General features: G+C 37.8%; 1 protein-coding gene across 1 annotated transcript in view; it reads right to left on the bottom strand.

Moving 5' to 3' along the window:
- The window catches only part of KCTD16 (potassium channel tetramerization domain containing 16), a 314,348-nt gene extending 289,926 nt beyond the window's left edge, over positions 1-24,422 (bottom strand). Inside the window, exons 1-2 of the mRNA XM_003266570.2 lie at positions 24,248-24,422; positions 20,486-20,651 (exon numbers count right to left, since the gene is read on the bottom strand). The gene's annotated coding sequence lies outside the window, so the exon portion shown is untranslated. The remainder of the gene's footprint in view (positions 1-20,485; positions 20,652-24,247) is intronic.
- Between the last annotated feature and the right edge of the window lie 23 nt (positions 24,423-24,445).

Below are 24,445 nucleotides of genomic sequence, written 5' to 3' on the forward strand. Positions count from 1 at the left end.
GTAGAAATCCTCTGAGATTTTGAAAGGCAACATAAGCCTTGCAGCAACCCACAAAGACAAGAAAGGTAAATAGAAGAAATCTTTGGCCAAAGGCACATATAGCATCAATTTAGTTAATGTGATAATTTCCAGGAAGAGAATCCCCCATGCTAACAGGGTATGCCTATAGTTTAACATTGGGGGATGGTGGTAGAGGAGGATTTCAAGCACTATTTCTATTTCAGATACACAGGGGGTCCTGTAATTAAGGATATCCTGAGGGTCTGGGGAAGTTGATGGTGTAAGCAACAGTTCTTTAAGGCAATTGTGTGACACAAAGGAGATCTAATAAAAGAACAAGTTACTTTTGATCAGCACAAAATGACAACATTGAAGGATTTGTGGTCACCTTTCATTACTGCAAATAAAATTTTCCTTAAGTTGACCTAATATTCACAAATTCATAGTATTCACAAAAAATACCAAAACACAATTTAAGTACTAAAAATGATTATTTCTTCCACAGAGAAGCAATAGAGCATCACGGTTAAAAGGCTGGGCTTTGGGATCAGAGAGTCCTGGGGCCGAATCCCACCTCCATTATTTACCAGCTGGGAAAGTTACATACATCTGAGCCACAGTTTCCTCATCTGTACAACAGGGGTAATAATTGTACTTCCCATACAGAGTTTTGTGAGAACTAAATAAATAATGCATGTTGAATGCTTAGTTCACTAACTGGCCCATAGTAAATGCTCAACAAATGTAGCATTTGCTATTACAAACACATTGCTTCGTGTCTTTTTAAAAATGAATTCTCCCCTTCCTCAAACTGTTCTAATTATTAGCTCCACAAGAGCTCAGGGTAGGCCACATCACTAACATTGACCAATCCTTACTCTGGACTCCTTACAGATGTGAAGGGAAGGAAACAGAGCAATCATATAAATCTCCCTTGCGGATGCAGAGCCTCCTACTGAGAGGTGGTTTGGATAAGTCAAAGAGCACCATATGGCAGTGTTGTAATGTTTCTTATATGGATAACACATTTTCTACTTGACAAGTTATCAGTGTCACCATCTCTGTCCCCATAAGCTCCAGAGCTTGCTCCGCATTTATTAGATGTCACTTGTCCCAGCATGGTGCTTCATATACAAGGATATCTGAGTGAAAGTCTGCACATTTTTAATGTTCTCTTCTTTCTTCCCAAATATTCCCCCTTGTTGACCTAATTCAGTCTCAGTGAACCATCATCACTGCATGCAAATGACTGCAACATCTAAATGCTTGGCCTTGCTTTCTTCTCAACTTCCATACACCTGCTGGGCAACTTTATGGAGATCTACCAGCACCTTACACTCGAGTCCAAAGCTAAATATCTGTTTTCCACTCTCATCTTTTTCATTTCTCCAAGTTCTCCTTCTGTGTTAAGAGCATCACAGGTTTCTCAATCCAAGTGAAAAATCCATCATCTGATCCCTCCCTTTCCATTGGCACCCAACATTCAGTAATTAAATCTACCCACTTTCTCTACTATACTTCTTTCAGATATCTCTTCTCTTCACTTCCATTTGTCGTACCTTTGTTCTTTGCCTTTTACCCAAATTTGACTAAGAAATAATCATGGAGCCATGAGCCAGGCACAACACTAAGCTATAAGCTCTATATGTTGGGGATCCAGAAATGAATAAAGTAGACCAGCTCTTTGCCATCATGGAACTTCCATTATAGGCCAGAAACACAGATCATAAACAAATAAATGAGCAAGATCATTTCATATAGTGAAATGAGCTATGAATAAAATAGAATAGGTAATATTAAAAAAATCTTGTTTGGGGCAAGGAGAAGAGGATTGGTACCGCAGGCTGAGACTCTGGGGAGGAGAGCCAGCTATGTGAAATGCTGGGAACAGTGTGCTCTAGGCAGGTGGAATGGCAATAGCAAAGTCTCAGCTGTCTGAGGTGAAACTAAGCTTGGCTTGTTCAAGGAACCAAGAAAGCCAGCAAGTTGGATCCCAATGAGCAAGGGTGAGAGTGCAGGTCTGAGAAGCAGGCAGGGACCAAACCATACATTTCATTCTATGTGTTATGGGAAGTCATCGGGAATTTAAAGTTAGAAGTGACATGTTCTGTTTTGCTTACTTTTTAAAAGGTGACTTTGGCTGATATGGGGATAACAAATTGTAAGGGAAACAAAATTAGTTGTAGGGAGATCAGTGGGGAGAATTTACAGGGATTTAGTCATATATGATGATGTCTCAGAGTAGAGTGAAGTAGAATAAATGAGGAAAAGCTAGTGAGGATTTTCGGGGTACAGGTGGTGGTATTTCTATATGGACCTGTTAATGTTCTTCCTCCTTTCAAGTTTTTTCATCTCAGTTCATTTGACACAAAGGTAACAGTGTCCTCTTTCTAAAGATGCCATTTTTTGCACAGATATCTTAATTGGCTCCCCACTGCTCATAGAATAAACTCCAAAGTCCTTGGTGTATATTCAAAGCTCTCTGCTATCTGGCCTCACCTTCTTTAGAGTTCCATACAAACGGGCTGATAAGGAAAGGGAAAAAAATGGTTACAGAGACATTCAAACGTTCTGAGATAAATCATTTCACAAATAGTGATATTCATAGAAAGTGGTGCTGGTTTTTGATATGTGAAGGACCGGCATTCACAGCTCTTCAACTGCTCTTAAAATCTGAAAGGTTCTGTTATAAATGAAAGAGCCACAGTGCCTCAACCAGTGGCTTGCTTTAACTTCCAAGGGAAGAAATAGGAAAGCTCTAGGAACTAGAAGAAATCATGTAATCCCTTAGAACACAAATACATAGATGAATTAATTGATTTTGTTACAATCCTTTGCTTCATTCGTTCCCTGGTCTAAAATCTCCCATTATAATGCAATTGAAGTGAAACCTCACGACAAAATGTCATGATCAAGAGAACTATAAAAAGGCGGAACTTGATAGAATGAAATCGTGTACCACATTGAACATATGATCTCCTTTCTCTTCTGCCTTAAGTAAGCATTTCTTGGAAATCAAAAATTCATGTCAAGATCATCAAAGCCAACTTGAGACGTCATCAGGATTAACAACCTAGAGTAACAGAAGGGGGCAGTGTTATCACAGTCTCTTGCATCAACCTGAAACCTTGAAGAAGAGAAACTGAAAGTTACCCTGAGTAACACTGTTCACTCACCCAGCATCCTGAACTGAGTCCCAATTTCAGTTACTAATTTCTTTCCACCTGTGAAGTCTTAAGCTCCCAAAGTCAGCAATCAGATGCCCCCTTTGGTCCACCAACTTGACATACCCTGCCAAGCCCTATGAGAAACTGATCCTTTCTCACTGTAGCCTCAAGAAATGCAAGCCTGTCTCTACATTTACCTTCATTATTAATTATTCTGCCTTTTACAGAATGAATGGTGAAAGAAATTCACTTGTATTGACCATATAAGAAAAATACTATATATTTAACATGTTCTCATCAGAAAAGGCCTAAAGTTTATTTGTACTGCTGAAAAAAAAAAATGGAAATACGCAGCTACACACAGAAGCTGCCGCAAACACTCACTGTTAGCCTGAGATGCATAGAAAAACAGGGAATTGTCTCGGCCATCGAGATAATTTAGCAGACAAGTCTAGACAGAGATAAGTGGAGGCAAAAGCTGGTAAACACCCCCAAAGAGGAGGTGAGATTTCTTAAAGAAATCTGAGGAAGGATAACTCAGCCAGCTGTCTTCGGGGCTTAGGGAGGGAGGATGAAAGGAATGAGAGGAAATATCATGACTAGACAGAGTTGCTATTGCACTATGAAGGACAGGTGGAACCTAGAAAACAGAAGCTAAAGGTTCCACATAGAAGGGAAAAGTGGTTGAAAAAATATGTGTGTAAGTGTGTCGGGGGTATATGGAGCGGAGAAGCAGTTGGGAAAAGTACAGTGAATTATCCAGTTTGGCTGGAGTAAAAGGCACCAGTGAAAGAACAGTGGAGGAGTTTGAACTTAATTCTGTAAACACTAAGTAGTCATTGTGAATTTTTGAGCAGAAATGACAGAAACAAGTTTCTCAACAACCACCACTTCTGCAGAGTGACTCAGAACTCATCTACCCTCTCCCCAGCATGTCTTTGCTCACTTATCAGGGAGGATTTCCACCAATGATTCCCATTCAATGTCCCCACTGATAGATGTGGCTTTGACATTAAAGTAATAAGAATTTCAGTTTTTACAACAGTATTAAAAAACATTTTCCCTCCATGCCCCAGCCATGAAAGAAAGGGAAATAAAGAGAAAAGCTGCTCTATAACCCATTTGGCAAAGTGAAGAATGGTGTACATTGAATGTCGCACATTAATGACAATCAGTGAGGCTCACCTTCAGCAGAGAATGAGGATGTTTTATGTGTGTTGTGGTGTGTGTGTGTCTGTGAGTGCCCATTCACTCATTCATTCAGTAAATGTTTGTTTAGTATGTTCCACATGCTGAGCATTGCTATAGGCAATGGGGATTCCACAATGAACATAAGAGCTGAAGCTCCTGCCTTCATAGAGCTCACATTCTAGACAATAAATGAATAAGCATATAGAATGTCAGATGATAATAAATATAGCAGAGAAAAATAAAATAGAATATTAATTACTATGTTACTGGGGAGGGGTATTAATAGCAAAGGGACAGAGGGGACAAGGAAAGAGGTAGGGAAAAAAGTGTGTTCTTTAGTAGTTTAAGCTAAAAAAGGCTTTTTCCAGTCAGGTGAACTATAGTAAGGAAAGGAATTTTCATTCAACAATCAATCGTAATATTAATAGATATAATAATAGATACCAATTACTGAATCACTACTACATGACTGTCGCTATGCTGAGCATTATTTCATTTATTCTTCACAATAATTTTGTTAGTGTGACACTTATAGGCGCAAAGGAAAGTGAGGCATCGTAAGAAAGAGAGAGAAAGGAAGGAGAGAGAAGCCAAGGTTCAGATAAGTCAAGTAGCTAGCCCAAGTGATCTTACGCAAATGTACAGAACGTGGATTTGAGTGCAGACACTCTGACTCCAAAGCCTGCACTCTTAACCCAGACACTGGGTTGAGGTACAGAGATAAATAAGTCATGGACTCTGCCTTGGAATTGCTCATAGTCTAGTAAAAGAGACAGACTCGTAAACAAATAAATCCAGTGCAGTGATAGGAGCTATAATAGAGGTATAATAGCGTTAAGGAGACACAGAGGAAAGAGTGACTAAGTGCCTGGCTGCGGGTGGGGTGAAGGGTCATCAAAATGCAGACATATTCATTTGTGCTTATGTAATTCATTGCTCTCGCTGGGCCTGGTTACTCACAACGAATCTGCAGTTCCCTCCAAAACCTTTTCCGGTGGATTTCCCCAGTCTGTCTTCACAGGTTGTGGTTTGTCAGCCTCATCCTGAATGCAATAAGTAGTTCTGACACAGAGGCCACATAAACTCTTTAAAGCCACTGTGGAGAAGGAAGGGAAATAACAATATAGCAGTCTACCTTAACTATCTTCATAAAAGGCTAAGGAATATGGCAACCATGTGAATTAAAATGAGATGACCAATATAAGGGAAAAGAGGAAAAAATGCTGGCAAACCACCTGAAAAAACTAAAGGGCATGTGTATTGTGATACAAGGTGGCTGACAACAGTTACTCAGAAAGGAAAATTATATTCCGTGAAGGTCCTTATTACCTAGCACGATTTGCTTTAAGCCTCCATTCTTAACCTAGGTCTGCAAACGGGATTCACAAAATTCATGAATTCCCTGAAATTGTATGCAAAATTCTATGTACCTGCTCTGCATTTTCTTTTTCTTTTCTTTTTTTTTTTTTTTTTTTTTTTTGAGACGGAGTCTCACTCTGTCACCCCGACTGAAGTGCAGTGGCGCAATCTCGGCTCACTGCAAGCTCCGCCTCCTGGGTTCACGCCATTCTCCTGCCTCAGCCTCCCGAGCAGCTAGGACTACAGGCGCCCGCCACCACACCCGGCTAATTTTGTTACTGTATTTTTAGTAGAGTCGGGGTTTCACAGTGTTAGCCAGGATGGTCTCAATCTCCTGACCTCGTGATCCGCCCGCCTCGGCCTCCCAAAGTCCTGGGATTACAGGCGTGACCTGCTCTGCATTTTCTAGAGATTCCAAGAGATCATCCAAATTTCAAAACAGTATGTGTTCTCCAAGTAGGTTAAGAGCTATGCGTTAAATACTTTCAGAACTGCTACTCCAGTAGATTTAAGTATTTTAAAGAGCCTGGCATATCTTAGAGGGTCTAAAATGTCTAAGTGCATCCTTTGATATCATTGTTATTTATTGCCTTTATCAATGTGTTTGCAAATTACTGGTGCTACTTAGACACCCTACACATGAATATAAGGCCTTACCATGACAACAGGGTTTGCTTTTGATTATGTTGTGTATAGTTGACCTTTTATCTCTCTTTTGGAACTTCTTTGTAGAAAGAGTCACTTTTCAAAGAAGCTGTTCACTCAGTATTGATTCTCAACTTTTTGTGGCGGGGGACGGGAGGTGAGTATTTGATTAGGAATATTACAACGCCCCATTTGGTGTTTTCAAGCTGACCTCTCACCTGACTTTTTTCTGCTCCAAACCCCTATTTCATAACTCAAGTTATTTATCTGTTGATACATTTCTCTTCATGTATATTTGGATCACTTTAGGCACAACAGCTTAAATTTTACTTTGGTTAGATGCCTCTTTATTACATTTGATTTATAGTCATTGAAAAAGTTTTGAGGATAGTGGAGAATCTTCCACCTTTTCAATGATGCTGCTCAATGACAAATTTGCCAGAGGTTGAAATGTCCTACCTACTAACTATCAGCCTAGCCACTTTTGGTTAAACACCCTGTGTGGGTTGAAGAAAAGAGTTAGGATGAGAAAGCTTACCACCAGATGTATCATTCTAAACTCCATCAGGAAATACATTCTTAAAACTCACTTTGACTATTTTCTCATGTATTTTCTCTTGACAGACATAAGAAAACAGATCTAGGATGAGAATGCAGCCTTAATGATTCCCTACTGCTAAATAACAGTAAATCTGGAAGAGGTACAAAGCTAATATCTATTAGCTTTTTGTAAGTACCAAAGGACAATATGCAGAGAAGGATCACATTAACAGAAAAATCCAGATGAAATCTAAGATTTGGACAATTCATTATCAACCAAAACATTTGCCTAGACTCGTCCCCATCAAAGAAGGCTTGCTGTTGTGATAAGAAGAAAGAAACCTATAATGATGGCAGATTATCAGAGCCTCTTGCCAACCCTGGTGAAAAACAACTCCAGATACATAATTTTTCAGTCTACTATGTCTAAGCTAGGATCAGACAGAAGAGTGCTGTCTACTAGATTAACCACATACACTTCCGGTGGGGCTGGAGACGTGGTTACTGAAGCAATGGCTTGTGCAAATATTTTTTGATGAAATCACAGCCTGAAGTAGAAGAGCTGCTGGCAAAAATAATCTAAACAAAGATCCTGGCTGGTTTCCAATAAATAGCCTTCTTTCCTCAAACATTTAACACAACCTAAGACATCTGGAACTTGTAGAATCATTTTTCCAGGTAAAAGCAAAAATTTTACAGAATATTTGATTAACAACAAGACTCTGGGGTACACAAAGAAATCCAGAGATCAACTGCTAAAGAATAAATTTAATAAACAATTAAGCAATTAAGAAGTCTACCTCCTGCCAGCCTCAAGTCATTAATGATTCAGTGAAAACAACTCATTTTCATATTTTCCTCTGTATATGCCTCATCAATAGAATTAAAATCTGAGGAAAAGGGGGAACCCAAGTGATATTTTGTTATAGCTAGAATAAACAACATTTTTTCTCTCTCGCCCGGGTGTGTGTGTGTGTGTGTGTGTGTGTGTGTGTGTGTGTGTGTGAAATCAGCTCTTACCTTTGAAACTCTAAAATTTATTGACCCTGTTATTTTTTAATCCCTCCCTGTTAGAAATAGAAAGGCAGTCCTAGGAATAAATAGAAAATGAAGACTAAAATATTACCTGAAATTTGCATTCAATATGCATAGTAACAACTATTACAGTAATGAGCCAGGACAATGCATTATGTCATTGGCAGGCAGCAAATTGTTATAAGTGGTTTGCAATATCTGTGGCTAATAATCTGGGGAAAAAATGAGTCTAAGAAATAAATGAGATTTGTCAGATCTTTCAAATAAACATGTAAGAAGATTTGTGTTCTATGCACTATATTTTATGTTTATGTATATATGGAATTTAGGAACTGAAAAGCCCTAAGGAGTTCTTTGACTATTTGAGGAGTGATTATTTGAATCATGTTTCACTCCCCCAGTGACACTGTAAGTGCTGAGAGGGAAGGGATCATTATTATTTTTGTTCATTATTATATTCCATCCCCAGCACCTGGCACAGAGTCTGACACATAATAGGTGTTGAATAAAGAGTTACTGAATGAATGGATGGATCAATACATCCCTATTCCAGTTTCATTTTATCTTCATTATTCAGTTGAGAAAGTTGAGGCCAAGAAAAGCTACACAGCTAATGTTACACTTCTAGTGGTTAAAAAAGTTAATAATCCTTTACCTTGATCAGTTTGGTAAATATTAAAACTTTAACTTACATATAGTATATTGCCTTTGATGCTCTGTCTTTGGATTGGGCATGTGTTGAGGAGAAAATGTGGATACCTGGAAAACAGTTTGGCCTTGTTTAAACAAACTGGTTTTTTAAAGTCCTTCTGCTTTCTTTTAAGAGGTGAGAGAGCTTCAAGACAGACTTTTCAGCTATTTTTTAAAACTACAAAACTAGAATATTGTTAAAGTACATATAAATAAAATAAATGCAATGCTTATGATGATGAATAGTTCTGACTGGGAGCATGTACAATTTTTTATTTAAACTTTAAACCAATTCCCTTAGGCTCTGAACAGGGACCATAAGCCATTAGTTTTTTTTGTTTTTGTTTTTTTTTTTAAATGAGATCTAGCACAAACTTCGTAGAATAGACTTCATATTTACATATTTCTTTCTTACATAACTATAGACGTTACATGCTAGTGTAAACTCTAATTGTTTTCTGGGTTGGCCATATGAGAGTCTCTGCTGTCTTTCCTGGTAGCAAACATCAGGCATAACTGATGAATTATTCTGTTTCTTTTGTGGGCCACAGTTTCTCTATGTGAAAAGTAAGCTATCTTGTGATATGAATGATAGATTATAGAAGAGGCTCTGAAGACAGGCTGGTGTTTCAATGTTAGAATGCAGAAGAGATTCCGAAGCTCACTTGGAGTTCCAATCTTGACTTCAACAACTGGGTCACCTAGAGCAAGTTACCATATTCCCTTCCAGGTACACCCAGAAACTTTTGCACCTCAGGTATCTTACCAGTAAAATAGGATGATAATAGTACTTGACTTAGAGAGTTCCTGTGAGGATTAATTGAGCCAATACATGTAAAATGCTTAGGACAGCATTTATTATATAGTAAGTACTAAATTGATGTACCTATTGTTATTATCTTTTTATTACTCAAATCATTCATGACAAGAAAGGGTTTTTTAAAATCTTAGTAATTTCACTCATGTATTTATTCCTAATGCGAAAAAGCTCCCTATCTCCCGAAAAAACAATAAAATGTAAATGGGTGTCTAGTAATACTGCATGAGAATTATCCCTCCCCTACTCCAGGTTTCTGTGCTTCAGGCAGTATTGTTGTCACCCTTGCTCCAGGTACAGGTGCATGACTTACTTGGGTAGACTGGTCACAGCATTTTATACTCCCTGCCACCATTTTTATTACAGCAATGGACATGAAGCTCAACCAGAGCCAAAAAAGATGTGATTTGGGAACACTTTCTGGGACCATTACGATATATGATATTGTTTGAGCCACTGAATTCAAACAAATCTGAAGCTAGCTGTACCCTAGACTTGGCATCCACTGAGGCAATGAATATCTTCCTACAATGCTATCAATTTGCATTTAATTTTCTGTTGTCTGAAATACAAACTTATACAGAAGAGGTGTCCAATAACAAAGATGTAGGTGATATTTTAAAAGATTGAGTAGGTGTCAGAGAGGCAAAATAATGTTGTGGTTAAGTGCATAGACTCTAAATCAACTTCCTAGGTACCCATCCTCACTCTACTGCTCAGCAGCCATTTGACTTTGGACAAGTCACTTAACTCTCTCTGCCTCTGTCTTCCTCTGCAAAATTAAGATAGTTAACAGTATCCATTTATAGGGAAGTTTTGAGGATTAAATTAGTTAATATATGTAAGATATTTAGAACGGTGCCAGACACATAATAAGAGCAAGTTTTGGTTATTATTTTATATTTATTATTGAGATCTGAAATAATGGTGATATAGTGTATCAAAAAGAACAAGGGAAATGGCTCTTACCATGTTGCTAACTAAAATTTTTCTGTAGACAGAGGAAGTAACTGATTAAATGCACCTCTTTGTAGCAAAGGGCTTGAATAGACATTACTCCAAAGAAGCTATACAAATGTCCAACAAGTGTATGAAAAGATGCTCAACATCACTAATCATCAGGGAAATGCAAATAAAAACCATAATAAGATATCACCTCACACTCACAACATGGCACTACAAAAAGGAAGGAAGAAAATAACAAGTGTTGGCTATCATATGGAGCAATTAGAACCTTTGTGCACTGTTGGTGGGAATGTAAAATGGTGCTGCCACTATGGAAAACAGTATGGCAGTTTCTCAAAAATTAGAAATAGAATTACCATATGATCAGGTAATTCTACTTCTAAGTATATATCCAAAAGAATTGAAATCAGGGTCTCGAACAGATATTTGTACACCACATTCATAGGAGCATTATTCCTAAGAGCTAAAAGATGGAAGCAACCCAAGTGTCCATCAATGATAAACAGATAAACAAAATGTGCCATATACCTTAACATGGACGAACCTTGAGGACATCACGCTAAGTGAAATAAGCCAGTCATAAAAAGAATAATACTATATACAGTAGTCAAATGCATAGAAATAGAAGTAGAATGGTGGTTGCCAGAGCTGGGGTGGGAAGTTTAATGGATACAGAATTTCATTTTGCAAGTTTAAGAAGTTCTAGAGATTAGTTTCACAACAATGTGAATATACTTAACAACACTGAACTGTATACTTAAAAATAGTTAAGATAGCAAATTTTATGTTACATGATATTTTACCAAGTTAATAACAAATAAAAATTGAATTTTAAAAAGTACCTCTTTATAGTTCTGTAGGCATCACAGTGCCTGATTAAGCTGTTACTAATATTGAATGAATAAATGAATGATAATGTAACAAACCTAATGACAAAACAAGTAAAGGATGAGGTAGTTCAAGGAGTTGAAATTGTCATGGAGTAAAGTAGAATCAAGTATCAAGCACTATGTACAAGATTTATGGTAAAGATAAAACATACTACATAGTGTTAAGTAAGGCATCAAACCTATAAATACAGGTTCCAGTCTTGATTCATTTATACTTTTATTTATAACATATAGCAAATATTTACTAAGTACCTACCATTTGCTAGGCACTGTTCTTGTTCATCAATGAACAAAACTGCCCTGTCTTCCCGAGGCTTATTTCTAGTAGGGTAGGAGAAGGCAGCAATATACAATTTGTAGTTCTAGCTAGATGTGTGACAACAGACTAGTCCCGCAAGTTTTCTGGGGTTTAGTTTCCTCATCTATAAAGCGACGTGCATGTGGCAGAGGAAGAAAATGGTACTTTTCCTAATTATATTCCACAAGATTTGAAAATTATTTTTAAATATGGGACAAGGCCATAAAAAGCCACTAGGGGGCAAAATCAGCATGGAATAAACATTTTACTGATGTGAAATTGTAGAGACGAAAAGGAGAGTCATCCTTTATGCATCATTAAAAAAATAAGCAAACAGCAAATGTTGTGCATCATTATAGGTAGAGAAAGAGCACTACAGAATAGTTATCCAGCTGTGTTTTATTCTATGAGTAAATTATTTTATTTTGAGACCATGTTTTTATAGGGAAGAACAGTGTGCAAGAAGCAGAATACTCCACTAGTAATTGAATAACATTTCTAAATTACAGTAAAACCATATCTACAGAAACACAAAACACCAATAAGTAGATTCAACACTGAAGTAGCCCTTTACTCACATGTTAGGATCTAATATATATTTAGAACTCTTTCTTTCACGTTTATTTTGCTTTGGTCTTATTCCCACTCTTTTTTTTTTTATGTTTCATTACATAAAGTTAAGGTGTACAACATGATTTTTTATATACATGCACATAGAGAAATGATTACAAGTAAGCAACTTAACATATCCATCATCTCACAAAGATACTCTGTGTATGTATATGTGTTAAGTAACAACAAACAATAATAATAACAATAATAACAAAGAAATACTAATAAGAGATAACTGGGAGTGAAGAAAGGTAAAAGGTAATTAAGATCACAATTGTACTTAATCTTAAGAAACTTTTTCTTTAACCTGTCTCTGTCTCTCTCTCTCTCTCTCTCTTTCTCTCTCTCTCTCAGACAGGACCTCCCTGTGTCAGCCTAGGCTGGAGGGCAATGGCACCATTATGGCTCACTGCAGCCTCAATCTCCCGGGCTCAAGCAATCCCTGGTGTGTGTGTGGTAAAAGCACCTAAAATCTACTGTTTGAAAATGTCCACTATGCAATAGTATATTATTAACTATCACCTTCATAGCCCTCCTGCTGTACTTTGGATTTCAAGATGTGCTAATCCTCATAACTGCTACTTTGTACCCTTTGACCTACAAATCTCAATCCCCTCTTCCCCTGGCCTATGGTAACCATCATTCTATTCTGCTTTTGTATATTTAAAGGGCTGTTTCTCTGTTTGCTTTCAGATTCCACATATGTTTTAGTCTGTTTTCTACTGCCATAACAGAATGCCACAGACTGGGTACTTTATAAGCAATAGAAGTTTATTTGGCTTATCATTCTGGAGGCTGTGAAGTCCAAGAGCATGGTGCTGGCACCTGGCAAGAGTCATCCATGCCAGAAGGTGAAGGGGGGAAGTGATCACACAAGACAGAGAAATGAATGGGGATAACCTTATTCAGAGCCCACTCCTGCCATAACTAACATAATCCTACGATAACAGCATCAATCCCTTCATGAGAGCTTAACTCTAGTGGCCTGATAACTTTTTTTTTTTTTTTTGAGATGGAGTTTCACTTTTGTTGCCCAGGCCGGAGTGCAGTGGTGCGATCTCAGCTCACTGCAACCTCCACCTCCCAGGTTCAAGCTACTCAGCCTCCCAAGTAGCTGGAATTACAGGCACGTGCCACCACGGCTGGCTAATTTTTGTATTTTTAGTAGAGATGGGGTTTTGTCATCTTGGCTAGCCTGGTCTCAAACTCCTGACCTCAGGTGATCCACCTGCCTCGGCCTCCCAAAGTGCTGGGATTACAGGCATGAGCCACCGTGCCCTGCCCTGATTACCTCTTAAAGTCCTCACCTCTTAATACTGTTACAATGACCATTCAGTTTCCAACACAACAACTTTTTGATGGACACATCCAAACCATAGCAACATATAAAGGAAATCATGCAGTATTTTCCTTTCTATGTCTGGTTTATGTCACTTAACATAGTGTCCTACAGTTTCATCCATGTTGTACAAATGGCAGAATCTCCTTCTTTACAAAAGCTGAATAATATTCAATTATACACACAAACACCACCACCAACAACAAATTTTTTATTCAATCATCCACTGATGGACATTTAGGTTGTTTCCATATCTTAGCTATTTTGAAAAATGCTGCAATGAACATGGGAGTGCAGGTATCTCTATAAGGTGCTGATTTGATATCCTTCGGCTATATAGACCCAAAAGGGAATTGCTGTGTAGATACTGCTACTAACCAATATAGGCCTCTCAGATTACACAAGAACATTCACTATTCTTTGTTTTGTTTTTCAATTATATCCCCTTGAGAAGTGGTGGTTTTAAAAACATGTTTAAAAAATATTTGAAAATCTTTGCATAAAAAGTTGCAGTATAATTGTCTTTTCCTTGAATATGGACCAGCTTTAGAGACATGTTTCTAGCCAATAGAATGCTTCAGAATATCGTCTGACTTCCAAGGATGATGTAGAAATGGTAATACAGCTTTTTTCTCTCTCTCAGGATACTCTTCCCCAGACTACAGCCGCCATGTTTTGAGGAAGCCCGTACCACATGAAGAAACCACGTGTATATGTTCTGTTTGAGAGCTCTGGCTGAGATCCCAACCTGCAGCCAGCATCAACAGTCACATATGTGAATGAGCTTTCAGATGAATTCAACATCCAGCTTTTGAGCTCCCCAGCTGAAGTTGTTTGGAACAGAGATGAGCTACCCCCAACAAGCCTGCCCAAATTTTGGATTTTCAGGAAATAAAATGTTATTGTTATGGTTTTAATCCACCAAGTTTTGAGATTTTTTTTTTATTTTTGTTCTTTTGTCTTTTTGGAGTTTTTTGTTTGTTTGTTTTTCTTTACAAGGCAACAGATAACTGAAATGAGGGATAGTTATATTGAGAAATATGGCAGAAGAATTTAAGGAAATGAACTACCAGGGGATTAAATGAGTGCTTCTGTGGAGTCCTATTGGCATGGATACACTCCCCCTTGCCCTGAACAAAATAAAAAGTTCTCAAAGTATGCTATCCCTCAGTGTCTAATCCCATGTGCACTAATGCTCAGGACTGTGGGTCTTAGAAACAGATGAATGTTTCTCATGTAGGAGCATCATTATCACTGAAAGCAAGGATAGTCATTGGCAGATCACTATACACATTTTCCCAAGCAGCAGATCTCCAATTAGAATCTTTTCTTGGTTCAGACCTTCCAGTTCACAAAGAATGGTGATCCTGGCTTGTATGGAAGCACAATAATGACCTCATCAAGCTAGAAGCATTGAGGAACAGGAGCATTTCTCCAGGCAGAGGACTGATGCCAGTGAACTTACAAGCACCCGCAGGGAAAATGGGCGAGTAGAACTATGTCAAGCTTAAAAAAACACAGACTGACACAGAATCTGTTTGTTGTATATTGTGACTGGAACAAGGTAGGTTCTCAATAAATCTTTGTTAAACGAATGAATAAATACCACAAACAACATTATTTTATGTCCTAGAGTTGGGATACAAAAGTAAATATAACATAACCTCTCTTCTAATAGAGTTTCTGACATAATTAGATGGTTACAATCACTTATTTATCACCTAATCTTTGTCACGTACTAGCTGAAAGGCAAAGACAAGATACAATGGTGAATCTGATACTAGCCATATTAGTAAAATTGATCAAATCCCTTGTTCTGATAGTCTTCTATCTACCATGGTGGTGAAGGAAGGATCCCTGTTCCCAAATAGTACAAGACGGATGAGCTCATGATATACTCAACACTGGACAGATGAGACTGGCAGCAGTTTATTAATCACATACACTCACAGCCTGGGAGAGAGGAGCCTGCACACATGCAGGGATACACAGTGGTTACACTCAGGAGTAGAGTGAATTAGCAGGGCCTGTGGTGTACAGTATCTGGAGGATGAGTTACCTCCTGGTTCCCATGGGGGGAGGGGGATGTAATTTGCTTCTTTGAGTAATTTTACCAGCTCGTAAGAAGGCAAAACCACTTGGGTTGAGGCCTGAGTCGGGTAGCTGATAGGGGAACCTGCCTGGTGGGGAGCCTTTTCTGCTGGGTAGGGGACATATCTGGCAAGAGCAAGGGAACTCATGGCTAAACCTTTAGGACCCTGTGAGGGTCAGAAATGTCAAGTCAACACATGCAATTGTAGGTCTTACAATACATCCCCTCACTTCTCCTGGCCTCAGATCCTCATTTGTAAAGTCAAAGAGTGGGGAATGAATTCTCTCAAGGTTCCTGCCAGTTTTAATTCTCTTTAATTCTCAATATGTATAGCCAGTTAAACGAGGGGTGTTTTGGTCATTTTCTGATGCACTTGCTGTCCTGATTGTTCTATGAAGATCGGTCTATTCTTGTTAACTTTAGAGCTATCTCAGTGAATTCAGGCCAATTTCCTAGGGGCCTCTCAAAATTTTAATATGAAGTTGAGACATTTAATTTCCAGGGAGTGGGAAGGGGAGTGTAGTGTGTTATAATATTTAGTACAGAAGTCAATTTTTAAATTAAAAGGAATAACTTTTAATTTGAGTCAAGAAAAGAAATGCTATTTATAAATCTAGAATCAAATAATATTTTAAATGATGTTAATCTTTCCAAAATAACATCTTAGCAAGAGTTAAGAAATGTTTATATTCTCTTCCAGAGAGGAAAATTCATTATCACAGACAGTAGGGGATTTATGATTTTCATTAAATTGTATAAAATTAGGACTGCAGAATAATAATAAAAAACATCTTGACTGAAAATCAAAAGGAAAAAATGTGTTTGTCTTTGACTTCTAGATCTAAGTGTGCAGAATTTAATTAAAATCAGACATTTGATTTCACAAGTCTCTGTTTTAAAATAAAATAATCCTCATTTAAGGGAAAGAGTTAAGTATTATAATCAGTCTCAATAACAAAAAATCATATCTAAGTACATTAAAAGCATTATGATTATAATAAGTTTTTCTTCTATGGAAGAAAACTGAAAAATCAAAATGCCTACTTTTATAGTTCTACTTTATAATTTTAAAAATCATCACAAGTGAAAAAAATCAATAAAATAGGCCGGGCGCGGTGGCTCACGCCTGTAATCCCAGCACTTAGGGAGGCCGAGGCGGGCGGATCACGAGGTCAGGAGATCGAGACCATCCTGGCTAACACAGTGAAACCCCGTCTCTACTAAAAATACAAAAAATTAGCCGGGCAAGGTGGCGGGCCCCTGTAGTCCCAGCTACTCGGGAGGCTGAGGCAGGAGAATGGCGTGAACCCGGGAGGCGGAGCCTGCAGTGAGCCGAGATCGCGCCATTGCACTCCAGCCTGGGTGACAGCGAGACTCTGTCTCAAAAAAAAAAATCAATAAAATAACATTGTTTAAGAACTGGTACTGTAGACACTAAGAGTTTCCTTTAGCAGGCTTTTACTCATTTATAAACATAATGGCCTCTTACTTTGTTTCAGGAAGTCTGATGAAAAATATTCCAGCATGTGTCTTTCTACAAGCATGGGACTGACTTTAAACCCAATGTAAAAAGTTTACTTTGGGACAAGTGTTAAACTAGACATCCAAAATGATGCAGTTGAAGACTCCATTGCTACAGATTTGATTCAAAAGGTTTGCCACTCTGCAATAGTGACAATAATTGACATTGACATGAATAGCTGATCAAAGTGAAAAAAAATCAGATTATTGTTCTTTTGAGCATGTGTGCAGCAAAAGACTTAGTCTATATTTGGGCAAAAGAACGCAGTAACATCATAAGGCTGGTATGAATTCAACTGTACATCCCCCAAAAGACATATTGAAGTCCTTACTCCCACGACATCAGAATGTGACCTTATTTGAAAATAAGATCGTTACAGAGATAATCAAGTTAAAATGAGATCATTTGGGTAGGTGCTAAACCAACATGACTCGTGCTCTTAAAAAAGGGAAATTTGGACACAGAGACAGGCACACACAGAGAGAAGACTACGTGAAGACCATGTCAAGGTGAAGGCAGAGATTGGACTGATGCATCTACAAGCTAAGGAATGTCAAAGATTGCTTTCAAAGCACCAGAAGCTGCAAAAGAGGCATGGAGCAGATTCACCCTCACAGCCCTCAGAAGGAAAAAGCCTTGCCAAAACCTTGATTTCAGGTTTCTAACCTCCAGAACTCTAAGACAATAAATTTCATTTATGTAGGCCACCCAGTTTGTGGTACTTTGTTACAGCAGCCCTAGGAAACTAATCCAGTCTGAATTCTATTTTTTTCAAACCATCACTTTAGTCTTATCCCTTCCATTCCTCAACAGCAGTAAAATGTTCCTTCTAACCAATCATTTCTGCACAAATTACAATGATGTATAGATACGACAGCATGACAGTTACTGTGGTTCAAGCATTAACCTTCTTTAAAATAACTCTAATTGAGAGGGTTGTGAGGAATTCTTCTTCTTTTTTTAATCCTGGAAGAAAACCCAGAAAATATGCTTCTCGACATTGGTCCTGGCAAAGAGTTTTTGATTTAGGTCCCCAAAAGCAATTGCAACAACAACAACAACAAAAAATTGACAAGTGGGATCTAATCAAGCTAAAGCGCTTCTGCACAGCAAAAGTAAAAAACCTACAAAATAAGAGAAACATTTACAAAGTATGCATCCAAAGTATGCATCTGGTTACAAAGATTTAGTAACCAGAATCTATAAGGAACTTAAATCGACAAGAAAAACAAATAACCACATTAAAAATGGGCAACAGATATGGTCATGAAGAATTCTAACAGAAAAATAGAAAAAGTATACTGCCTAGAGGAACCTAAACCATAATATATCACACTTGCAGTAATTTTCAAGCTGCTCTCTTGTTGAGTATAATAAAACCTGACCCATCTATGATTTTAAGAAACACTGTATCTTTAAAAATTGTTATGGCTATTATTTCACTCGCCTGGGACACTGCCTTTTTCTTTCTTTGCAAATAAATATATTTTCCACAATATAAATCATCTTATGCTCTGTCTCCTGATAAATTCTGTGTTTTAGGGGAAGACAGGAGAGAAAGGGAAGGCAGAAAGATGGACACTTTTCATAGTATTTGAAATAAGACGAAACATGTGAAGAAAATCGAATATAAGAAGCACTGTTCACAATTTTCAAGTATAATGGCCCTAAATATAGGCGGTTCTTATGACAATACTATGAGACTAAAATTTACAATGCAGACAAGCCAAATTTGAAAGATCTTGGACAGAGATAAAAAAGCATATTTTAATACACTCCACCATATCAAAAAGCAAATTATAATATAATACAGAATCTGCAGGGGAAACAACAGAGTGAATGTTTATAATTGATCTTAGAAGTAGTTAGCTTGTTCAAACCCAATCCTTATAGCTTTTAAAAAGTCAATTTTTCCTGAAGAAATCATATTGCTTCTGTAGCTACATAGATTCATCAATAATTATTGCAAATATTTATTGAATACTTAGTACTTAGACACTTATACTTGAATACATTATGTCATACAACCCTTCTAGCAATGAATACTCCTGTCTCGCTTTTACAGATGAGAAAAGTGAGGCACAAAGAGTTTAAATAAATTACTGAAGCTCCATGGCAAGTAAGTAGTACAGAATGTAAATCCATGCAGTCTGGCTCCAGGGCCTCTACCCTTAACTACTATGCAATATCAATTAACGAACATGACTAATGTAACATAAACTTAAACATAAGGTTTAAATATTATTTGCCCAATGAGAAGATTGCAGAAAATATTTTTATCAACTTGAATATATATACATGTGGAGACACAGATGCAATTATCAAATGTCTAGTTGCTGCAATTTTAATTTATATGGATTTCAGTAATTGCATTTTAGATAAATTAGTATATTAATCAGAATTATTGACTTTTCTACCTTCACATTTCATAACACAATAACAATACAGCCTACTGGTTTAGCATAAGGACTCAGGAACAAGTTCAAAATGTCTAGTCTATTATTTTCTACCATAATAATGTTTAAAAAATTACTTACTCTGTTCTCAATTTCCTCATGTGTCAAATGGGAGTTATATGGCACCTACCTCATTGGGTTGTTAGGAGGAGTAATTGAGTTAAAAAGTGCAAAGTGCTTAAAGAAATGCTTGGCACACAAATTCTTGAAGTATAAATAGATGTTAGCTGTCATATTTTTCAAATGCTTCATTTTTACCTTTGGCATGAGTGGCTTTGCCATCATTAGAGCCCACTTCGAGTTCTCCCATGCTGTTTCTCATATTATCTCCCCTACTACCCAAGTTATTTGAAATATAGACTTCCAGTGCTTCAGCGCTTTCACTGAAATTCATATTTCAAGCCACAATAGCCACTCACCTGACATTAGAAAGGTTTATTTGTTACTTAAGAAGGTATTTTTGATCTCTACAATGAAAATACTTACAGTATTTACAATATTGCTTATATGTTATCTTTAAAAGACTTTTTTTTAACAACATGCAGCACTTGCAATACTAAAGTCAAGCTCCCAGAAATAGTTATAAAATTGGGGTTAAATTTCTTTGCCTTTTAAAAACCAGTTCTGTACAAAAGCATCCAATGCCATTACAGGCAAATCTGTCTTCCCAAAACTATTCATTGTTCAAAGTAAAATAATTGAAATAACAGAAGCAGAATTTGAATAACCTAGTACAGGAGACTTGACGAGGAAACTCTTTGGTAAGGGAAAAAAAGATAATTTGGAGAAAATATAATTGTTATATTTGGGAAAAGAGGTTACAAAGTTAATATATAGGGAGAGTGAAAACAAACACTGGCACTTACACTGGTTTTTACCATTATTGTCAGGTTTCATTGTGGAACTTGACTGAAATACACAGAGCTGACAGATCTCCATTTCATGTGGTACTTGTGGATATAGCTGAAGGTAGGAGAAAACTGCCCATGTTCAAACCATAATTTTCTGGCACGATTTTCCATGACATATTAACTGAAAAACAGAAGGGAAAGAAAGCAACTCTAAAATACCATAGTTTCAGAGCCATACTAAGAAAATGGAGTTGTTTTGTGTGTGTTTGTGAAGTACGTAAAAGTTTTAGTGTGCATACTAGCATGACTGTCTAACTAAATGATATTACTCATCATTAGGTTGTCCTTTCCCTTTTTGTTTTGGCGATGGATACATCAGGTCCCAGGGAAGGACTGTGCAGCTATTACAGGTCTAGCTCTTGTTGCCTCATCTCTTGACCTAGGTGAGGCTTTCTACCCCGATAAAGCCAGCTGGGTGACTTTAACAGAGGATGGCACATTTACCAAGTACTGCAGTTTCCTTTAATATAACTTTCTGGAGCCTATTCCAGAGTGAGGGAGCAATGCCAAAAAAAAAATTCCAAAAAGAAATTCCTACATGACTAGCCATGAAATTAGTGGATGTTCTCAAAATCCCTAAGGTACATCGGCAGGATACCTTGGCTTATGTTTCAAAGTCAAATAAACAATATGCAAAACTTAATCAGGTAACTCAATTTTTTGCTTGGCTTCTCAATTGGAGCAGAAATTCAAGGGGGAAAATTTAAATAAATATGTCAATTGCTTTCAGAGACAGAAGTAGAATTTGAATAACGTCTATATCTAATAATTCATTCCTAAACGGGCAAATTTTTTAACTTTTAAGTTCAGGGGTACAGGTGCAGGTTTGTTACCTAGATAAACTTGTATCATGGGGGTTTGTTGTACAGATTATTTCATCACCCAGGTATTAAGCCTAGCACCTATTAGTTATTTTTCCCGATTCTCTCCCTCCTCCCTCCAACATGCCCCACTGTGGGTTGCTCCCCTCTATGTGTCCATGTGTTCTCATTATTTAGCTCCTACTTACAAGGAGAACATGTGGTATCTGGTTTTCTGTTCCTGCATTAGTTTGCTAAGGATAATGTCCTGCAGCTCTATCTATGTCCCTGCAAAGGATATTATCTCATTCTTTTTTTATGGCTGTGTAATATTTCATGGTGTATATGTGCCACATTTTCTTTATCCAGTCTATGATGGATGGACATTTAAGTTGCTTCCAGGTCTTTGCTACTGTGAATAGTGCTGCAATGAACATACACGTGCATGTGTCTTTATGATAGATTGATTTATATCCTTTTGGGTGTATTCCCAGTAATGGGATTGCTGGGCTGAATGGTATTTCTGTCTTTGGGTCTTTGAGGAATTGCCACACTGCCCTCCATAATGGCTGAACTAATTTACACTCCCACCAACAGTGTACAAGCATTCTTTTTTCTCTACAACCTTGCCAGCATCTAAATTGGCAATTTTTAATGCTCATATTCTTGTAGCTCATTCAAATTTGAAAGGGATATCTTTTTTGATTCAGAAGAAATAGAAACATCAGAAAAAAACAAGAGACCAGAATTTTTTTAACTGTAACATTAATTAAGTAGATAATGATGGATTATTGCATCTTGTTGATGACTTGAAACACAGCTTCATGGATAATGGAGCTTAAAGAAAGTACAATCACAAAGTTTATCAACTGAACTGGGATGTTTTTGAGAGTAAAAGGGAACAATATTAATAATTATAATGGGGGTAAGTAAAAATAGGCAGAAAATGGGACAATGGAATTGTCTCCAGCAAATCATAATACGTGGTCATTCTACCTAAAGTTGTGCAGATACCTAAACCAATAAATGCTAAAATGATTGATGAAAGGCGGTGAACACTTGAATGAGCAATTTCAGAAATTCAAAAATATAGTTAGATAGAAAGCACAAAAATCTAGTGTTCAGTGGCAAAATAGGGTAGCTATAGTTAACAATAATTTATTGTATAGTTCAAAATAACTAGGAGTAGATTTAGAATTTTCTCTACACTAAGTAATGACAAATGTTTGGGGTGACAGACATATCTCAGTTACCCAGATTTCATTATTACACATTGTATGCTTGTATCAAAATATCACATTTATCTCATAAATACGTACAACTATGATGTATCCATAAAAACAAAAAATAAATTCACCAATGGAGTAAAAACCTCAAAGGGCAGCTGCCTGTTGGTCTCTAAGGTACAATCCTAGGTTTTTTGGTTTGGTTGTTATATCCTTTTGTTGTTGCTATTTTTGTTTGGAGGGGAGTGCGTTTTTTGTTTGTTTTATTTTTACTTGTTTGTTTTATTGGGGTGGGGGTGTTGAGAGAAAAGTTTTAAGTGAAATTTTATCGTTCCTTTGGAAACTAGTCCCCAACAATGGTCTGGCTTCTTTTGTGAGGGCCTCAGGATTTTGATCCCGGAATATAATGCAATGGCTCATGATACATTTTATTACTATAAACCCTGAAGAAAGTTCTGCTCATTAGTTAATAGCACGTTATTTGGAGTCACAATATTCGGGATTCCACCACCTTGGGAAAGTGATTTAACACAGCAGCCAAAGCAATCTTTTTCAAAAGAAAAAAATCTAAACATCACTCATCAGTTCACAATCTTCATTTCTTTTAGAACCAACACACAAATCCCACAGGATATTTCCTGGCCCCTTCCTGTTATTCCAGCCTCAACTCCTGTGTGGCTCCCCTCACTTGCTGTTCCAGTCACTCAGGTTCCACTTAGAAGAGTGGTTCACAAATTCAGCTGATGTGGCCCCCACCCCCGCCCCAGAGACATTTAGATTTGGCAATGTCTGGAGAGATTTTTAGCTGTCATAACTTGGTGGTGGTGGTTGGCTGGGGAGAGTACTGGCATCTAATGACTAGGGATTAGGGATGCTACTGCTAAGCATCGTGCACAGGGCAGCCCCCAATAAAGAATCATGCTGACCCAAAATGTTAATAATGCTTAAGTTCAGAGCTCGATTTTCATCTTTCCTCAGACCATGCTTCCCAGATCTTGCACACATTGTTCTCTTTGCCTAAAATATTCAGGCTATTTTCCCTTATCCTCCTTTACCCTTGCCCTTTCCTCTTTTTTCTCGTCTTCTCTAACTCCTACTCGCCCTTCGATAACCCTCTTATAATGGCTTTACAGACACTTCTTCCCAGATGAATGTTACTCTTTCAAAGAATTATGGAGCACTAAAGAATATTAGTAGCGGGGGCCGGGCGCAGTGGCTCATGCTTGTAATCCCAGCACTTTGGGAGGCCGAGGCGGGCGGATCACTAGGTCAGGAGATCGAGACCACGGTGAAACCCCGTCTCTACTAAAAATACAAAAAAATTAGCCGGGCGTGGTGGCGGGCGCCTGTAGTCCCAGCTACTCGGAGAGGCTGAGGCAGAATGGCGTGAACCCAGGAGGCGGAGCTTGCAGTGAGCCGAGATCGCGCCACTGCACTCCAGCCTGGGCGACAGAGCGAGACTCCGTCTCAAAAAAAAAAAAAAGAATATTAGTAGCAATTTCACATGCATTTGTATGTGTTCGACTACCTCTCACCACCACCAACTCCAGGTGGGTAGATGTCATCTAGCTTATATTTACCACAGTACCCCCAGCAGCTAGCACAGAATGAATAAACACTTAACAGCTTCACTTACAAAAGGGAAATAAGGTAACCATCTCATTAGGTTGTAAAGATTAAATAATACATACAAACTCTTTAGCACAGTGCTTGAATCACAATAAATGCAGACACCGAGGCATTGTAGGCATTGTAGTTTGTGGAAAGGAGAGGGGGGTCCGTCTGTATCATTTTAGCGCCACCCAGCCTTCCTCTATCACCTCGGTCTGAGAAACTACTCCTCCCCACAAGTAAGCCGCAATTGCTGCGCCTGCGCTTTCCTGGTTCCA

This window comes from Nomascus leucogenys, chromosome 2 (genome assembly GCF_006542625.1).
Source record: "Nomascus leucogenys isolate Asia chromosome 2, Asia_NLE_v1, whole genome shotgun sequence".
Classification (NCBI taxonomy): domain Eukaryota; kingdom Metazoa; phylum Chordata; class Mammalia; order Primates; family Hylobatidae; genus Nomascus; species Nomascus leucogenys.